General features: G+C 38.7%; 1 protein-coding gene across 8 annotated transcripts in view; it reads left to right on the top strand.

Moving 5' to 3' along the window:
* Positions 1-20,571, top strand: part of MECOM (MDS1 and EVI1 complex locus) — a 580,330-nt gene that overhangs the window by 10,802 nt on the left and 548,957 nt on the right. The gene's annotated exons all lie outside the window — the stretch shown is intronic.

Here is a 20,571-nt window from a genome sequence, read left to right as displayed (position 1 = left end):
AAACATTCTGTGGACTCATGTAATTCCTAGGGATTTGGGAATATTCAGTTTACAAGTCATCAGAAGCCAAGTTTTTACCTAAATCCTAACACCAATGTAGGCAGTTTTGCTGCCTAATATTTATGCTCTATTAATATAGAGCATGGTGTCAAGCACTTTGCTGTATATTTAAATGCACTTTTATGATTAAAGATTCTTTCAAACAATTTAAGGTTGATAGATAATGTATTGAATCTTGTTTTACTGATTAAATTAACCCAACTCACTCAGCTCTGTTCCCTTAATTCAAGTGCAAACATGACTTCTTCTTCTCTGCCCCTCCCCACTCCTCTAACCCCCATCTGTCATTTCACAAATCGACCATCTCTATAGAGAAAATAGGACTGTCTGTGTCTTGGACAACTATCCTCAAGTCCTGAATGATTACAGGCTTTTAGTGCCTGTTAGGAGTATTCTTTTACCAAGAACAGCCATATATGGTTTCTTGTGCACTTAGGACTGCTCCTAAGTCAATGGGAACTCCTTTAAATGAGGGTAAGACTAAGACCCACAGCTTTTATGCTTAGCATAGACTTTACCTTTGGTGGGAACTATGAAATTAGTAATAAAATGTTTCATGATAAAATGATAATAAAAACGAATGGAGGGATGGAATAACTATCTTGGTTTTGGCTAGGGTCATAGTTCATGACCTTCTTTTGGGTCCCAGACTCCTGTGAGAATCTCATAGAAAGTATGGAGCTTCTTTCCAGAAAATACATATGCAAGAAACATTTTCATACAATTTTAGCAGCTCATGGATTTCTAAATTTCTAAATGGTTGAATGGGGGTTCAACCATTTTTTCAGACTTGATTCACCTTAGCATGTTTATTATAAAACATCTTAAAGTTTTTATCAATCTTTTTTCATTATCTTATACACAATATTTTTCTTGTTACAAAATTTATACACAATAATTTTTAAATGAAAAGAATGTATAAAAGAAAAATGAAAGTTATTTTCTTTCTTTTTTGTCATAAATTGCCTGCAGATGACCACCATTCATCCTTTAGTGTAGCTTCCAGCAGATTTTTTCCCCCATGCATATATTAGCACATACACACATATAGATTTACAACTTTTTACAGCAAATTGCCTTTTCTTTTTTTTCTTCTTTGTAGGTTATTGGGTTACTAGTGATATTTGGTTACATGAGTAAGTTTTTTAGTGGTGATTTGTGAGATTTTGGTGCACCCATCATCTGAGCAGTATACACCGCACCATATTTGTAGTCTTATCCCTCATCCCCTCTCCACCCTTCCCCCCAAGTCCATTGTATCATTCTTATGCCTTTGCATCCCCATAGCTTAGCTCCCATATATCAGCGAGAACATCAATGTTTGGTTTTCCATTCCTGAGTTACTTCACTTAGAATAATAGTCTCCAATCTCATCCAGGTCGCTGCAAATGCCGTAACCAAAAAAGAAAACTACAGACCAATATCCTGATGAACATAGATGCTAAAATCCTTAACAACATAGTAGCTAACCAAATTCAACAACTTATCAAAAAGATAATCCACCATGATCAAGTGGGTTTCGTACCACTTGCAGGGATGGTTTAACATACACAAGTCAATAAATATGATACACTATATAAACAGAATTAAAAACAAAAATCACATGATCATCTCAATAGATGCAGAAAAGGCATTTGACAAAATCCAGCATCCCTTTAGGATTAAAACTTTCAGCAAAATTGGCATTTAAGGGACATACCTCAATGTACTAAAAGCATTATTTTATTGTGACAAACCCACGGCCAACATAACACTGAGTGGGGAAAAGTTGAAAGCATTCCGTCTGCAAACTGGAACAAGACAATGATGCCCACTCTCACCACTCCTCTTCAACACAGTACTGGAAGTCCTAGTCAGAGCAATCAGACAAGAGAAAGAAATAAAGGGCTTTTTCTTTTTTTAAACTTAATATACCTTGGATTTTTGTCTGTATGTATCAATCTAAACCATTCTTTTTAAAGGCAGAAGATCCTCTATTGTTTAGATCTAACACATTTCATTGAACCAATTCCCTGTGGATGACATTTGGGTAGTGTCCAGTTTTCAGAACAAAACAGACAGAGAAGTTCCCAAAACCAGGACCCAAAGGAATATGAAAGTGAAGTCTGCAATTAAAGGAAGCTCACAGTTCAGGGTGAAGTGTGCTGGCCTCTGAGACACGGGCACAGCAGGGCTTTGGGAAGGTCATAGAGGGTTGCTTCACTGTCAGGGCAGATCAGATTTCCAAGCATCTTTGGCTTCTGGAGGATCAAGGGTCTAAAACCAGGGCTAAGGTATATCTTTCTAAAATCCACTGTGATATATCTGTGCTATTTCAAGCTTACTGGATTATTCCAGGTCTTATATTATGCTCCATTTCCATTTCTTCCTGCTGCTTGGAACAGGCTGTAGCTGAAATCAATCCATGTAGCCCAAACTGGGTAAGGATAAGTAAGTTGTCAGAGTTTCAGGCCTCAAGGCTTTTTTGTTGTTGTTAAGTGATTTCCTTGTTTGTGTGGGACATTATTATCATACTGCCTTATCCTGTACATGTACCTAAAGCCAACTGATGCTACTAGACCCACCAAAACTTTTTTGATGTTCTTTAAAAAATTACCCACAATAATTTCTAGCTTATGAATTATGAAGACCATTTTTATAGAAAAATGTTTTTCACTGGGTAATCAGACTATGGGAAAATTTTTATAATGGAAACTATCTTTTACTTTTAACTATAGCATAAAAAATATGACAGTATAGTGTTACACACTAAAGCCCATCAGATGCAAAATTCCAGTTTTTGATTATAAGTTATAAACCAGGATAGAGAGACTTCTGAAAAGTGGTTTTCTTTGGCAATGATGTTGTTGATTAAATATAAAAAATTCAGAAAAAATTAGTTCAGACCATTCTTTTACACAGAAGGTTACAAAAATGGAATAGCTGGGTTTTGGTTCTACTGGCAAGAACTATTTTGCTTATTAAAACTCATTGGATTATATCAGATTGCAAACATATTGGACATTTTAGATTGGATTTGAAAAGGTACCATTCAAGGAATTAAAATTATTCATATAAATCTTTAAGGGATTAATTTACTTGGCAATTTTAATTCCTTAGAGCACAATATTTGTTTCAAATGCATACTTTTTTGGTGTGGATGTTTACTGGTTGTTCCATGAGGGCATTACTCTATTAACATTTTTCAAAGTATATTTTAAGTTAGATCAATCAAATTGAATTAATGAATAGTTATCAAGTACCTAGCATATGTAAGGCATGATGAATTAAATCCTATAAACACTCAATTTCCTGAAAATATTGAACACCGACATTTGACAGACATACATATACCCCTGAAAATGGTTTATTAACAGGGACAAAAATATCCATGACTACAAACTGGTTTTGTGAGCTTGGAATACTGAATCCTAAGCCTGTCTCTTCTCCAGATATTTTGTTTTCCTATTTTTTTTTTTTTTTTTTTTTTTTTTTTTGAGATGGAGTTTCGCTCTTGCCGCCCAGGCTGGAGTGCAATGGCGCGATCTTGGCTCACTGCAACCTCCGCCTCCTGGGTTCAAGCGATTCTCTTGCCTCAGCCTCTGGAGTAGCTGAGACAGGGTTTCACCATGGTGCCCAGGCTGGTCTCGAACTTGTGCGCTCAAATGATCTGCAAGCCTCAGCCTCCCAAAGTGCTGGGATTACAGGAGTGAGCCACTGTGTCAGCCTGATGTTTTCCTGGAAAGTCTGCCTATCACATTTGTCTGTTGTTAGGGAAATGCTGATTGCAATAACTGAGTAAGATGTAGGATGTATTTACATAGCCCATAAACACTTTATAGAAATACAAGCCTTGGGTCTGCAGATGGGCAAATTACTCCTTCCATGCTCACAGTTTTAGCGTATTTTATCCTTTGTGCAGTTAGAGCAAACTTTCCCATCACAGTTCAAGAACAAGTTCTCTTTAAAGGATCTCATTCCTCCAGCTTCTTGCCACTTACAAGAGCACCACTGTCTGAGAGCAAAGATCTGATTAAAATGCCCAAACTGAAGTCTCCATGGTTTCCAAAGGTGTATCTTTCTGCTAGGTTCAATTTTTATCCAGTAGAAGATAGTGCTACCCCCAAACTGACATAGACTCACAGAAGTGGCTTGTCTCTCAGGCTGGCATGTGATTTTCTTGTTCATGAAACAGAAATAAGAATAAAAAGCGCTGCCTTCTCTTCCAACTGTCTTTGCCAACCATCTTGCTGAGCTATGTGTATGCATCCAGGCCAATGTTCCAGCCACTAGGCTTGGCACAGAAATCAGTGCATTGAACATCGTTACTTTTGGGCACAGTCTGAAATTCTAAGCAAAATTCCCCATTTGCCTAAATGCTTAAGATGCGAGTGATTTACGTATTCTGTTGATAATGATGCAGTATTAAAATACCAGCAGAGACCGTGGTTTGACCCATGAAGCAGCATTGTATCATATATATTTTTTTGACCTAAAAATACTGGGTAGATGGATCATTAGAGGATGGGAAATGTCAAGGTAAAGAGCATTATATGTCTAGGGTTTTCAAAGTGCCTCATGGTCTGTATATCAGATCTCTCTTCCTGCCCTCAAATTATGGTAATATCAGTCACCAAGGTTTTATCTTCAAGAAGACAAAATACTCTGATACCTAATACAGTATAATGAGCTCCATCTTAGTTAACCTTCCAAGTGAATCCTTGGCATTGGCCAGGACTTGTAGAATGTGACATTTGTTTCCTTCTACTGCTTCTGGAGTAATTATCTAACCATGTCATAACATGTCATTATGAAACTTGTTAATTACTAATAACTTTCCTAAGAGGAAAATGCTCTCTGTGGTGGTTTGAGCCCTCCCTGCCTTGAAGATAGGGACTTGTTTTTTTTCTTAGGCATGATCATCTCAAAACTTCAGTATATTTTGGGTACCGTAAACATGTTTTCTGGCAGATAATGCTGGCTGGGACGTCAGGATGTAGGGGTTTGAGTCTCAAGTTTGCTACTCATCAGTATGGTATCCTTCTGCAGGGCATTAACCCTCTGAGCCTCAGTGTCCTCAAGTGTAAGAGAGGAACAATAACTACCTCTGTTTGCTTCTTCCAGACCAGCAATGCTAACATAAGATGGCATATGTATAAGCTTTTATCAGCTGCAAAAAGCTGTGTAAATTTAACACACACAGAATTTCTTATTATAAACTCTAGAAATTATAGAATATTAAAAATGCTAAGAGGGTATTAAGAATGTAGACTCTGGAACCACATTATTAAGGTTTTGCAGTTTTAATTCCTTAGAGCACAATATTTGTTCCAAATGCGTATTTTTTTGGTGTGGATGTTTACAGGTTGTTCCATGAGGGCATTACTCTAGTTAACATTTTTCAAAGCATATTTTAAATTAGATGGCTTGGTTCTATCACTACCTAGCTGTGTGGGCATTGGCCAGCTATTTACTTCTCTGTGCCTGAATGTCATCATCTGTAAAATGGAGATAATTTATAACAGCAACAATAAGTAATAACGCCAGTCAAGGTTGTTAAGTGTTCATGCGTCACTGCAGTTAATCCTCACATCTCTATGAGGTGGAGGATATTATTGTCTTAGCTTAGAGATGAGCGCTCTGGAGACATGTTTGTTCTTTGCTCCAGGCCTCTCAGCTTTAAGTACAGAGCCAGGATCCAAACCTTGATCTGCTTTACAATAAAGTCGAAGAACTTAATCTGAATGAATGCTCCACTGCCTTATTTTTTTAAATCCAGAAATAAAAGTAGAACACTACATTGCCTGGGCATTCCAAAGCTCATAAAACGTAATAAGGTTTTGGAAAAAAGACACTTTAACTTAAAGAAATGATTTCATACAACTCTTAGTAAAGAGGAATTTTGCTGCAATTTAAAATGAGAAATCTTCTTTTTATGACAGGGGCTGGTCATCCCTTCATCTTTCATTTTCTTCCTCAAGTTATCTGCATTGTGATTTTCTATTACATTATGATTTTAGTTTTGTTTAGGGAGATCCAAATGTCTTGGTTGAATGAATGACTTAGGGATACTTCATTACTTCATTGCCTGACATCACAAGCTAATTATACCTTATCATTTACCAGTGAATAGATGGTGCTAGATTCAGATTTTCATTTCCTAAACAATGTATTGTGACAGTAAATATGCCCAAGCTCACCAGCATATTTTTAGGGCAAGGAAAGCTAGCTACAACTTTCTAATTTTTTTTTTTTTGTACAATACTTGAGACCAAGTCTCGTTCACTTATCCTCAATTTTGTTTTAATATCCAAATGACTTGGGCCTGCAACAAAGTATTTGACTAGCTACTTAATTGAATAACCTGTAGAATTTAGATAAGGAAAGCCTAATGAGCTCTCAGATCTAGTTCTTTTTTAATTTTTTATTATTTATTTATTTATTATACTTTAAGTTCTAGGGTACCTGTGCACAATGTGCAGTTTTGTTACATATGTATACATCGGCCATGTTGGTGTGCTGCACCCTTTAACTCGTCATTTACATTAGGTATGTCTCCTAATGCTATCCCTCCCCCTCCCCCTCCCCCCACCCCATGACAGGCCCCGGTGTGTGATGTTCCCCTTCCTGTGTCCAAGTGTTCTCATTGTTCAATTCCCACCTATGAGTGAGAACATGTGGTGTTTGGCACATGCACACGTATGTTTATTGCGGCACTATTCACAATAGCAAAGACTTGGAACCAACCCAAATGTCCGTCAGTGATAGACTGGATTAAGAAAATGTGGCACATATACACCACGGAATACTATGCAGCCATAAAAAAGGATGAGTTCATGTCCTTTGTAGGGACATGGATGAAGCTGGAAGCCATCAATCTTTTTTTACTTTTAGGGAAAGAGCAGTGGACAAGTTAAGAGAAGAGACAGTGACTTTCAAATATGGCTGCATAGAATCACTTGGAATGCTTAAAAATAATAACCCCAATCCAATTAAATCAGGGTCTTTGGGGATGGGACTCAGGTAGTGGAGAGCAATGTGAGTCCCAGACATGAGAAACTGGGAAGCAGGAGGTCATTTTGATTAAACAATAGGGAGATAGCAGGGCTATTTCCAAATGCTACAATTGGGGGCTACTTCCAGCATTATATATATTTTCATATAGGGCTTCCTTTCAGTTTTTACAGGCATAGGGTTGTCTTTAAACTAGATAATGATCTTGCTTTCTGCCTATGATTTCTGGCCTTTGTAGCCGCAATAGATGAGAGATTTTCAGTTGTGAAAGACCATTGGTGGGGAAACTTCATCAAAGAGAGTGGATGTTTGTGGAGAATCCAGAAGCTCTGATATCTTTTTGACCATTTTGATCTGGTGGCCATTTCTAAGGAGACAATAATGTTTCTTCAGATTAAACAACAAGGTAAACAATAGAAAAAAACCCCAGAATCAGCAGCTGTTTTATGAGAGAGCACTTTACTATTGCTAGCCACTTTTGTCTTTTGGTTTTCTAGAATTCCAGACATAAATGTTTCTGCCAACCTTCCCATGCAAAGGAAGCAATGGGAATTCTACAGAAGGTGTGCAGGGAAACCAGAAAAAAAAATACATCTGTCTACTCAGAAATGTTAAAAAACAGGATATTAGGTTTTAGGGTGGGATCGGGCTATATTTTAGGAAGTTTAGATGTTGAACGCCAGTGGCCCTTATGCTTGGTTGGTTTTAATCAATGCTATCAGTCACAGACTTCCATATACATGAAAATTCATTAAATAATCTCATTTGTTGTTGTTGGACAGCCTAGGTATGTTCAGTTGCACCTGAGTGTACATTTGGTCTGTGTTCCTAATGGTTCCAGAGGTTTAGTTGAGATCAGTGGGACGGACACAGAAACAGCCCCTGTTGAGAAACACAGTCATTTGTGTGTACTTATGCCGAAGAAGAATGGCTTTACTCAAAGAGAGGACTAAGTCAGTAAAGAGGCATGAGTGTGTATTTATAAAATGTGTGCAGGTGTATATCTTTGGACACCTGAAGGGCCCACACTCCTTCAGTTTAGTTTTAACTGCTTGTTTCAAAACTATTAATAATTTTGCACAAACCTCTGAGAGATTTCATTTGGATTTTGCAGTTTATTTCAATGCTGTTTAATCTAATTGCCCCTTTGTTTTGTTCCCCCAAAATGATCACTTGAGTTTTATAATTTTTAGAATTTCCTTTGAAACAACTGTAAAGGAATATGATGGTTCAATTGTTGAAGAGAGAGATTAAAGCCAGGTTTTTATGAGAATTTTGAGTTTTAAAATTATAATGCCAGTGTAAGGTGAATATAAAATATAAAATGGTAGGGGCCGGGTGTGGTGGCTCACCCCTATAATCCCAGCACTTTGGGAGGGAGAGGCAGGTGGATCACCTGGGGTCAGGAGTTTGAGACCAGCCTGGCCAACATGGCAAAACTCTGTCTCTACTAAAAATACAAAAATTAGCCAGGCGTGGTGTCATGTGCCTGTAATTCCAGCTACTCAGGAGGCTGAGGAAAGAGAATCGCTTGAATCCAGGAGCCGGAGGTTGCAGTGAGCCAAGATTGTATCACTGCCCTCCAGCCTGGGCGACAGAGTGAGACCCTGTCTCAATAAATAAATAAATAAACAAACAAATAAATAAAATAAAATGCTAGGAACTGAACCAAGAGTAGAATTTTCTAGCCTCAGGAGTGGGGCTTCAGAATCATAACTATTTGAGATAATCTATGTATTTTAAGAGGATTATAAGTTATGGTGCAAGAGGAGTTTTGTAGCATACTATATGATAAACTAAAGAAAATAGAATGATTCTATTCTACAGTTGAGGCTTGAAATAAGGAAGATGAGGGTAAGTTTTTCTAGGCAATGCATACGAGGGGGTGAAACTGGTAAGAGAATGCTGGCTTACCTATTTCTTAGCTGCTAGACTGCATACATTCGTTGCTATCAGAGGCAGTTTTGTGACTTGTTTTATGAGAGTTGAGTATCTCTAGTTGAGAGACATCTTTTTCACTACACAGAAATTATTCATTTCATTTTCACTGTGTTAAATAAAATAGTTTCTGCTATAGAGTGTTTACATACCATTGAGATAAAATAGGAAGCTGTATTCTAAAAGTTAGACCCAATATTCTGAACCCAGTGGAGATGAAGGCGCAAGGTCAGGCCAGAGTTGTCATGATGCCATCAGTTAATGTTTTTGAAGCTTCCACTTGGTGAATGATTTTGGATGAAGGACTCTTTTTGTAATTTTATAAGTGACCTAATTCTCTCTTATGAAACTTATTTTGAGAGTAAGCAGAAGGAAATGGTTGTAATAACAAGATTGGTTTGTGCTCATTCACACTTTTCTGCCATTTGGATTCTGGGAGTGGTGGGGTGGGATACAGGATGGCAGAAGAAAGAATGTGGAAGAAAAACAGATGTGTAGCAGAAAGGGGATGTGCAAGGTGGAGCACATTTGGGGTACCTATAAGAGGGTTTCTTTAGAAAACACAGTGCTAATAACTCAATATTTAAAGGCTCATATTTGGGGGTTCACATATTTCCATTAATAGTTATGTGAAAAGAAAATTTAGCAAAATCAGATTGATGACTGATGTAATTTAATTAGACTCCAGCCTCATAAATATGCAATGTTATTTGAATGAGGAGTTGAATTATTAGGCTCCCTGAGAAAAAATGACAATTTGGTTTGCTTCAGAGTTTGTTGCAAACATTTCTGCCCTTGTATAAATGTGTAAAATGATTTGGTAATTTAAACACTAGAAGAAAGGCTAAATTTAATTGACCAGTTGCAGTAACCATTTGTAGATATTTTTTGCTCTCCTTTGCAGCCCTGACTCTCTTTTCCTGTTTTGTGATTGCGGATATTCCTTTCTTGAACCATGCCTTCTATAATAGCTTTGGGAGATGCTACTGGGTTTTCATTCTCCTGATAATTTCACGCTGCCTTAAATCCTTTGCATGGTGGCTTTACTAGCACATCCAGAACAAACTATTAAGACTTTATAATGATATTAAAATCATTCAGTTGGCCAAGGAGACTTACTGATTTTTTTTTTTTTTTGATAGGTTGGCAGGATGAAGTAGGGGAAGGGAGCATGAGAGTACTTTCTATTTTTTTTTTTTAAATTAACCTTTGTTTTGAATAAAACTCTGGCCAGGCTAAATACCTGAAACTGTGTGAATTGATAAGCTCAATCTCCGAGATAATTTGGCAACTCAGTGTACTGGAGCCCTCTCCATAACCATGGTGACTCTCCGAGCAGTCAGATTTTTGCTCTTTTATCTTCTCTGAACTGCTCTTTACTTTTGGCCAAGATTCTTTCCTTTTCACTTTTTTTTGTTGTTGTTAGTTGGCTTAAGAACCTACCCTACAGTGGATGAATTTGCAGTTTTCTTTTTTTTTTTTTTTTTTGAGATGGAGTCTCGCTCTGTTGCCCGGGCTGGAGGGCGGTGGCGCGATCTCGGCTCACAATTTGTAGTTTTCTTAATGTTTTATCAGTTACCCGACTATTTTAAAATCCCATTTCTAAATATTTTCCTTCTCTCTTGTCTTCCCTTCACATTTGAAATGGATAAAGCAGAAGGTTTGTTTTTCATGCCTACCTTCCCCAGTCACCATCTGCACCATCTCTGTATTCTTTCTCTTTTTAATTCTCTGCAAGTGTTGCACAGCTCTGTATTCTTTTTATGCCATTTTGTTAGATTCTTTGCTGAAATGAAATATATGATTAATAAATGGGAAGGCCTTTACTAGTGATTGATAACTACTCTTAGAAACACTGTCATTTGCAATTCATTAAATGCCTTATTTGCCATTTATATTTACTGAAAATTGATACTCTATGTATTAGTTCTTTCTCAATGACAGATCACTGGTAAATGTATAATTAAAAGAGAGCTTAATTCCAATTTGTCTTCATTTCTCCTTGAAATAATCTTACAGCTGTCATATGGACCTTCTTCTCCATTCCAATGCATTCCTCTTTGCCAGTGCCCACAATTGTTCTCTCTGATTTATGAATTCCTTTCCTTAGGGCAATATCATATTGTCAGAAGACCCAAATTCAAATTCTATCTCTGCCACTGGCTTTGAGACTTTGGACAGATAGTTAATAGACCCCAACCTCAGTTTTCTCATCTGTAAAGCGGGAATGAGAATATTTACTTCACAGAATTAGCGTGAGGTTCAAATGAGCTAATACATTGGAAAATGCTTTGTTAACTAAAAAATGGCATTTATATTGGTATTGAATTAGCCCACGTGGTCCTCTAGCTTCTTTGAATAGAACACTTATGATAATGCCCCATACTTGCAGGTTATAGATATATTACCAATAACAATTTGCAAGGAAAATAAAAAACTGGCCACAGATACGTAGTGAAACCCTCAATGAATAGTGTCAAATCTCTCCATTGCACAGAAGCCAGAGCCATCAGAGGGTGCAGGCTTATCAGTAAGGAGTTGGCTCAGTGGGGTTAAAGTCACAGAAGCGCTGACCTACCCAGATGTGTGGCTATGCAAATAGAGAACAGTCAGCATACTGACTAATTTTTCTTCAGCCGATCCTGTCCTGAGATAACTCCAAGTGCTTTCCTACTTCTCACTGCTGTGCCTCCAGTCTATTCCTTTATACCTCAGCACCTGGCCTCCTGATTCCTTAATCTTGCTCTGGTCTGGGTTTTTCACCAAATGAAGCTTTCTTGATCACCAAACAGACTTCTTTCCATTTTCTGCCACCATCCTGTTTTCCTGAACTCCAATCTTAGGGTGGTCCTTAGCATGACAGGTGGCAATGTGAAAAGACTTCTGCCCTCCCAGTGCTGCCTCTTCCTGCCTATGGAGACCTAGAGTGTCACTGGTGGGGCTTCAGGTGGGTGGCCAAAGGCTTCATGCCCTCTGTGGGAGAATGCATTGACCCTTATCCCCCAGAATATCTGATTTCTTCACAAAGGCATGCACTGATTGGACAAGGGAGGGTGACATAAGCTTGGGATCACCTCCTCATAATTTTGTTGAGTTCAGAGCCTGTCTCTCTTTCTGGCAAACCTTGATTAATGGGAGGCATAGGATTTAGGGGCAGAGCACATGTTTAAATCTGTGTCTACTACTTCGTAGCTCTGAGATCTTGGACATTGACATCACCTCTATAACACGGCGATGAGACCACCGACTTCATAAGGGTGTGGTGATGTTTCCATGACGTCATATTTGTAGTGTGCTTAGCACTTTGAAATTCTCAGTAAAATCCTTTTCCTCAGTTCTATGACCTCTGTAAAGCTGCTACTGTTACCACCACCCCTTACAGAAGAGAAGCCTTAGTAGTAAAATAAAATATTAGAATAGCACAGATGGACAGACTCCTACAAGTAGGTTTCTCCTCAAATTCCATTAAAGTGTCAGTATTTTTTCTAGTGTTTCTCTCTTCTGACCAGCACCTTAGTAGTAGTCATTAAAATCTTAGAATGGTGACAGACAATGTTTTGGAGAAGACTTTTCAACACTTATTTATTGACAGCCCAACTTCTTTCAACCTTGGATGAACTTATTTTCACATTCTGATCTGTGGGCTGACAAATGGTAAGGTTGGGCCTGATTATTCTTTAGGGTCTTAATTATTCTTTCAGTAGGTAATTTAGGATTTATCAACTTTAGAAATCTACTGTTCATATAAAATATTAATTTTTTTTGAATTAAAAATTTGAATAAAATATCTTAATATTGCTCAAATCAAATATTCACTACGTCTCTTATAAAGAATTATCTCTGTGACTCCAGGTTTGCTCTGACCAATACACGCAACAGAAGTTTTTAAGATTCACCATGTGGTTCACTGTGTTGTGTCTTTTTCCTGTTCCAGATAGAGGCTTATTTTAGCAGTCTAAGGCCCAGAGGAATGATGAAGATGAGGCACAGGTGGCCCAGAATGGGACACATAGCATAGCATTAGCAAGAAATAAACTTGTCATAACTCACTGAGATTTTGGAGTTAGTTATTATGGAAGCATAACTTAACCTATTCTGACTGATATAGTGCATGTCATAGGTATAGATACTTATGAATTTTGATTAATGTTTTATTGATGTGCCAATTCTATATCCTATCTTAATACTTGGGGTTTTGTGAACTGTGAATTACGTTTAAATTGCAATTGGTTTTAATTTATTCCTTTTCCCTATACTGATTACAAGAGTTTCATGTATAATGAAGTATATACTTGGAAGATATTAGTTATTAATGAAGAAAACCAAATTTAAACTGGCTTAAAAATTAAGGGAATGTATTAGCTTAGGAAACAGAAAAATCTAATAGATTACATGCCCAGGCACAGTTTGATCAAGACTCTGGTTCTATTATTCTTAATGTTGCTCTTGGCCCTTCTTTCTTGTGTGTTGGCTTCAGACTATCACAAAATGCTTCACTATATACTTTGTTATTCATATTCAGTAGGAAAGACAAAGCTTATTTTCTCCAAAACTTTGAAAAGAAATCATAATCTTTCTTCTATTTGGACTGAGTTAGGCAATATGTCAGCTTTTGAAGACACTTCTGTGGCTAGAGGAACACTATGCACTGATTGGCTCAGACGTGGGATACATGCCCATCTCTGAACCAAGTCTGAATCCATCGCTGGAGCTTGGAATAATGCCATATTAATATGGGAGAGCTAGGTGCTATAACAGGTAAATCCCAACTTCTCTCTGGATTAATACATTTATTAAGTAAACATTTATTTTTGAGTTATCTCATAGACTGATATGGGTGTTGCTAATCCTAATGATTGGTTCACCTCCGGGAGCTTATTCAGTATCTTAGCACTCTTCCATCTTCAACGTGGCACTCCAAAATTGCTGCAAACAGAGAAAGAGACCTTGGAGAAGATACATCTACTTCTCAACTACTTTAGCTCAGAAATGACACACATCACATCCCCTCAAATTCCACTGGTGAGAACTAATCATGTGACCCCTCCTAGGTCAAGAAAAGTGTAAAGTGTGAGAAGATGCCTTGACTGGGCATCTGCTTTCCAGCATCCACTCCATCCTGTGGAAGGTGGCATGAATCTTTGCTGATCAGCCAATTGACTCTGCCACGGATGTTAATCCCACCCAAGCAGCACAAAAGGGAGATAAATGGAGTGAATATTGGGGATGCAACTAACCATGTCAACCACACCAGGAAGCCAGTCTTAATGTCAGGCAGGCCTTGATTTGTGCTGAAGCAGATGTGTGAGCCCTCCATTGCCTATTAGACTGACCAATAAGATCAAAAGTCCATGTATTACTTGAAAATAATTTCAGAAAATTATATACTAGTAAATACATGATTACTTGTAAGACGTCAAGTTCCTCCCTCTGGAAGAGCAGGTGAGGGCCAAGGGTCAGGTGGGATGTGAGGTAGGGTGCTTCTTCTCAGGGTCATGGTGCATGGTAGCAGGGGGCTGATACTGTCAGTCATGTGCAGGAGGACTGCTGGGGATGAACCTGGAGAATGTGTCCATGAGGGTCACACAAAGGGGCCACATGCAGAACTGGGATGAGGTCCACATTGGGGAGGTCTTGGGGAACAAGACAGTGCAGAAGAGTGAGAGGAAGGTGAGTAGTTAGGAGGGAGGTGGTTTTATGAAATTCAAAATTTGAAATGTAGTACTAATGCTAGGGGAAGACTTTAAAGTGCTCTGAGTACCTAGGCAAGTCAATGGAGAAAAAATACAGTTCACCACAATTATCTACTACATAAGAATTTTAATTATCAAGCCTTGTAACTTGTATAAAGTACTTTGGGAACTTCTCTCATCCTTCAGGTGTCAGATTAAATATTTCTTCTCCAGAGAGACATGCTTGATGAGAATTTCCTCTACCGTTGCTTCTTTATTACTGCATTCCATGTTGAAGTTGTAATCATTTGTTTGTTTACTTTATAGAGTTTACCTTTCATGCTGGATTGCTTGCTCAAAGGTTATGTCTCCTTTGACCCCAGTTGCATACTCATTACCTTGCACTGTGTGTGGAATAATATGGAATGAATGGTGTTTTCAATATTTTATGAGCCCATGATTATAAACATCTATTGATTTTTAATTTGAAGAGTAGCTCTTTCAATCCAATTTTGATGCTAGAAGTTAAAGAAATTATTTCAAACTTTGAAAACTTAAAGATCACATATAATGAATTTGTGATTTGTTGAAATTCCACTTGAGTGAATTTGCAGTTACATAAGATTTTACTGTTGTGTGATATTCTCCAACAGTCCGAATTAGGACACAGTGCCAGAGAGCTCAGTTCTTCTGGTTGATCTTTATTTCAGAGTTTTGAGTCATCCATAGGCCTCAAATATCTGAGGCCCGGGACAACTTGGCTGTAAGTTCCTGGTACCCCAGAGTCATCTTTGGCATTTCCAGGCCTAGAATAAAAGTAGATTCTGCTATCCACAGTCTCCAAGTTGGGTCTGATTCCAGATATTTCTGTGTAACAAATCAACCCTAAACTTAATGGCTTGAAACAACAGTTTATTATTACTTTTTGTAGTTCTAGGTGTTGACTGAGTTCATCTGGGTGGTCTCACTTGCGGTCTCATGTGGTTGTGGTCAAATGTTGGCTTGGGGCTGCAGTCATTAGAAGACTACTAAGCTGGATGTTCGAGTGGCTCAATCGAATGGCTGCTTGCTACTGGCTGTCAGAGTTCAGTTGAGGTTCTTGAGGACATCAATGTTTGCATATGGCTTCTAACAGCACAGTGGCTGGGTTGCTGGAGGGAGCATTCTAAGCTGCAAGGCTTTTTATGACCTGACATTGGAGTCATGCTGTGTTGCTTCTGCTATATTCTATAGGTCAAATGCCAGTCCCAGGGCCAACCCAGATTTGAGAAGAGGAGACTACACAAGGGCACGAATACTGGGACTTACAGGTGGATAGGGTGGCATTTTCAGAGACTAGGTATTGTAGTCTATTTAGAAACGAACAGATCACAGTCTAGAGTGTTAGGCTAGGTTTGCTCACACAAGACTCTTTGCTCTATTCAGAGGTTGTTCGTGTTTGCTCTAGATCATGATGGGAGTGGGGAAATACCTTTCTCGTGGACGGATGTCCCAATTCGGGAATGTAGAATTGTTGTAACTTAAGATTCTCTAAAATATCAGGAAACTGAACCCAAGAGATCTTAACTCTTCCTAGTCTGCTGCATGGCTCACCTGATATAATGGTCAACTGGGGGACAGGATTACGAACCTTCGAAAGTCTAAAGGTTCCAGGAGGTGTATGCTCCTACTTGGCAGTTATAAACTGCTAAGGAGTGGCTGCATTGTATTTAGAAGTTCATCTGACCCTTAGATTCATTAGAACAAATATCCCAGACTGGTTGAGATTTCTGGGCTGCTTCTTGTCACTGAATTGTGAATCTTCCCCATCAGTCTCCTATTTCTTTTTTCTATTACATGAAAAATATATCCAGACATTGTTTTGGAGCATTAGAAAAGAGTGGTAGTTTCTAGGAGACAAACATGTTTGTCATGTAAATTAACCCCTTAGTCTTAAAAAAGATTCTTACTAGGGGAAGGGAATAGATAGTGAAAACTTGGTTTTAGGAAAGCGTTTTATAAAATTTCTTGATGTCTTTGTGGATAAGGTGATGAAAATGGGCAGGGTGAGTTAGACATCTGGTGAAATAACTATATCTAAAGATCTTGGATCTGTCAAATTGGGGAGACTAGTGGATGGCTGCAATAATCTGTCCTCATCCTATATTATTTCACATTGGTATCTATGATGCAGACAGAATGCTCTCAAGCTTTTTAGATGACTTCACCGGGGTATATGGCCAATATAAAAGATAACAAAGTATTATCCACATTACTTTTTCAAGTTGGAGCTCTGCCTGGTGATCTGCAAGGTGTCTCTCAGTAGATACAAATGTAAAATTGTGCATTAAGGTTTAAAAAATTAATTGCATAATTATGGGAAGGCTCGACAGAAGACTTAGGTGAAGAATAACTAGTGGAACAGAAGCTGTGATCATGCGGCTTCTAAAAATCTGGCATTATATTAGTGCAATAAAGAAATAAATTAATTATGAAAATGATCCTTCCCTTTATACTCTAGATTATTTAGAGCATATCCAGTGTAGTTCACCCAATATTGGTTGTTACCTTTGAAGAAGCACACTGACAGCCAGAGTATATGCAGCCACATCCTGTGAGAAACTATAGGATTTTACATGTTCAATGAATATTTGGAAATTCAAGCAGCATTTGAGAATGGTCTTGAAAGATGGATTCACTTTTGATAGAAATGTGGAAATGCAGAGAAAACTATGTGAGCTGAGTCAGAGAATTATGAGATATGTCCAGGAAATGGGGAGAACCACCTCCTTTGTTTTAAGTGCATGGTGCATGGCAGATAGCAATGGGAGATGAGGCTAAAAATGTAGGTTGGAGAAGATAGTTCCAACCTGGAATGCTACATCAGGGTGTGTGTATTTACCCTGGTAGGCAATGGGAAGTGATCCATGGCTTATAAACTAAGGAATAATAATGGTAATAATGATGATGATAATAATAAAGCTCATAGGCACTGTTCTAAGCTCTTACATATATTAACTCATTTAATTTTTGCAATAGTCCTATGAGTTAGACATTGCTATCATCCTTGTTTTATAGATGGGAAAACAAAGGGGCAGAGGTTCAGTAACTTCCCCGAAGTCACACCATTCATAAAGGTAGAGCAGCGGCCTAGCTTGATGCTGTGCTCTGACCCCCTTCCCTGGACAAGGGCTGAACTGCATGAGCCTCTTCTGTGCCCTCTGTAGTGTCTGCTGCAGAACACTGTGGTCCTCCATACACCCATCCTGGCCTAGCATTTCACTTCTCGCTTCTGCTTGGAAGGACCCAACAGAAAAACAAGGTGCTGGAGATAAAGGAAGCTGATGATTTAAAAAAGTGATTAAGAAGCCGTGTTTACTTTTTGGATTTTGAGGCCTTTCAAGTTTCAGGTTTGAACAGTGGGTTGTGGGCGGTGCATCTAGACTCTGGTTCACTGCCAAGAGCTGGGTGTGTCTAGTACAGAGGAGTGATTTAAGAGTAATTTAAGTTTAAGTGCTCCCAAATGAACATTACCCCAGTAGCATAAGGTTAAATTCTGGCTTTGCAAGGCCCCAAGCAGACATTTGAAAAAGAGAACTTTGGCCCTTTGTTCAAATCCCACTGATGTCTGGATGCCTTGTGATTCTGGTGCTACTTGGGTGGCATTGATGTTTGAGAGAGAGAAAAAGGTTAACTGGAGCTGGGGCCCTTCTGCCCTCTGCTATTTGCCCCTCTTCACCCTTACCAACAAGCCTTGGCTAACATCCTCAAGTGAGAGAGATTAGCTACTTAAATAGATGGTCTGAGTTAGTAAGACAGGGTGTGGGTTTAACAGTGACTTGGATAAACTTACTTGTGATGCTCCTGTATGAACACATTAGCTTAAAAAAATTTACTGGGGCATGATCTCAAAAGCTCTGTAAATTAGGGCTAAAACCTGTCCCAATAATGCTGGCTAATACTTGCTTATCTTGTTGCCAGCAAAGAGGTGTGTGTGTGTGTGTGTTTGTGCACACATGTTTGTGCATACCCATGTGTGTTCTGGAGACTTGGGAATATTTAGCTTGATGACTATATTTGTTTTGAAAAGACCTAAAGTTAGTTCAGTCATTAATGCAGTTTTCCTCTCCTTCTATGATAATGCTTCAGGAGCATCTCAGTGCTCTTGCTCCTGCTGTCCCTGCACTGTGGCTGGCAGTCCTGTTCTGTCACACTGAATGGCCCCATTCTGTGGGATGAGTTCTCTAACAGCAGGGCTGTGGTGTGGACACAAGCCATGCCGTTTCTCAGCAACTCCTCCCCTGCTGCCTGTCGCCTGTTTTGTTTTTTTTTTTTTTGCCAGGGTCACTACTGTTTACCTCTCTCTTTCTTTCTCCTTTTTCTGTCTTACTTTGTTTCCTCCCTGACACTTCACCCTTTGCTTGTCTTAGGCTGTTTCTTAGTTTTCCCTTCATCTTGACCCCCAACCTTAGCCTCTCTTCTTGAGCTGGCTGACGAAGCATGGCCACTTTACCCAAGGCACGATGAGACCAGATCACTGCACAAGGGGCTGAGGTCCCTGACATTGAGTGCTGGGGTGCTTGGAGACCACCTTTCCAGTGGTTGATCAACACAGAGTGTGTGTGTGGGTGAATTATTCTGTGCTGGCTGTGGGAAACAGGCAGTGCTAAATCCTTGGCAAGAATGTCATCCATGTATAGTGATGCCCACACCCTCCAAGAACCTTTTGTTCTTTGAATCCCACTCCTGTGGGTTGATGTTTTAGTGAGACTAGTGAGTAGCCCAGCATTTTTCTTCCTTCTAATTCATTTAACACACACACGCACACATCTATCTTCTGCTAAGATGTGTAAGTATGAGATAAATGGGAACACAAGGATCATATTGTACTTGAGTTATATCATTGCTGACTTCCTGAGAAGCCTGTTCAAATGACTAGAGGATGTTAACTAAATTGACAATGTGTTTCTCTGAAGTGGAAGTGAGCAAAACATCTGCTTTTATAATAGTCTGCTTGCCTGGATAGGCATGTACCGTTTTGTTGTTCCAGAAGACTTTCAAGCAAATATACTGGTGAGTTTCAATGGCTTGGAACTTCCTGTTTTGTGATTTAAAAAAAAAAATGCCTTTGGAGAATGGGCAATGTTCACAGGATTCAGTGTTGCTTTAAATGTATTCTCAGTCCCCAGGTTATCACAGGGAAAGATTGATTAGGAAGTTACATGGGATAGAAAGCAGATGATAGGTCCATTGCTTTTTTCCTTTAGTGCATAGCATTTGTTGACACTATTGTGTAATACAATGAACCTAGTGTTGGAGATGCTAAGGCCAAGAAATACAGAACATTGAAAGGACAAGCATCCTACAAAATGTTCAGGAAGTCCATCCAAGCCTTTTCCTTTTGATTTACAACCTTTGTTCAGATAGGGCCTCGGAAAATCAAACCAAACAAAAATAAAGACCTTTGGGATAAGCTAACTCAGATGGGTTGCCATGAATTTCATGAAGAATTTGAGGGACATAATATTTAATGGTGATATTGGCAGATAAAGCAGTTTTTCTGGTGTTTGCACGTGAGAGAAGTGACTCTGGCCAATCTACTGTTTGACTCAAAAGCATAAACTTGGAGAGTATGGAATTTTTAAATTGTCACCTCTTGTATGTGGTCTTGGGCAGCCATCTTCATCACCTCTTTAGACTGTGAGTTAGTCCATGTGTAAAATAGAGCGATAAGTTTAGATTATTTTTTAATTCAAGATGATGCTCTGTGATTGGGTGACTATCTTTACCTCTTTGGAGTTTGAGTCATTCTGTCTGTAAAATGAAGCTATAAATCTATTTTTTTTCTCAGAAGTATTACCTGATTGGTGAATGCTAGATGACTGGTGAGGGAATGGAATATTTTGCATGAAGGAAAGTGTCACTGGAA

This window comes from Pan troglodytes, chromosome 2, assembly GCF_028858775.2.
Source record: "Pan troglodytes isolate AG18354 chromosome 2, NHGRI_mPanTro3-v2.0_pri, whole genome shotgun sequence".
In the NCBI taxonomy this organism is placed as follows: Eukaryota; Metazoa; Chordata; class Mammalia; order Primates; family Hominidae; genus Pan; species Pan troglodytes.
Note: the sequence above shows the minus strand (reverse complement) of the source record. Positions and strands in the feature narration are given on the sequence as shown.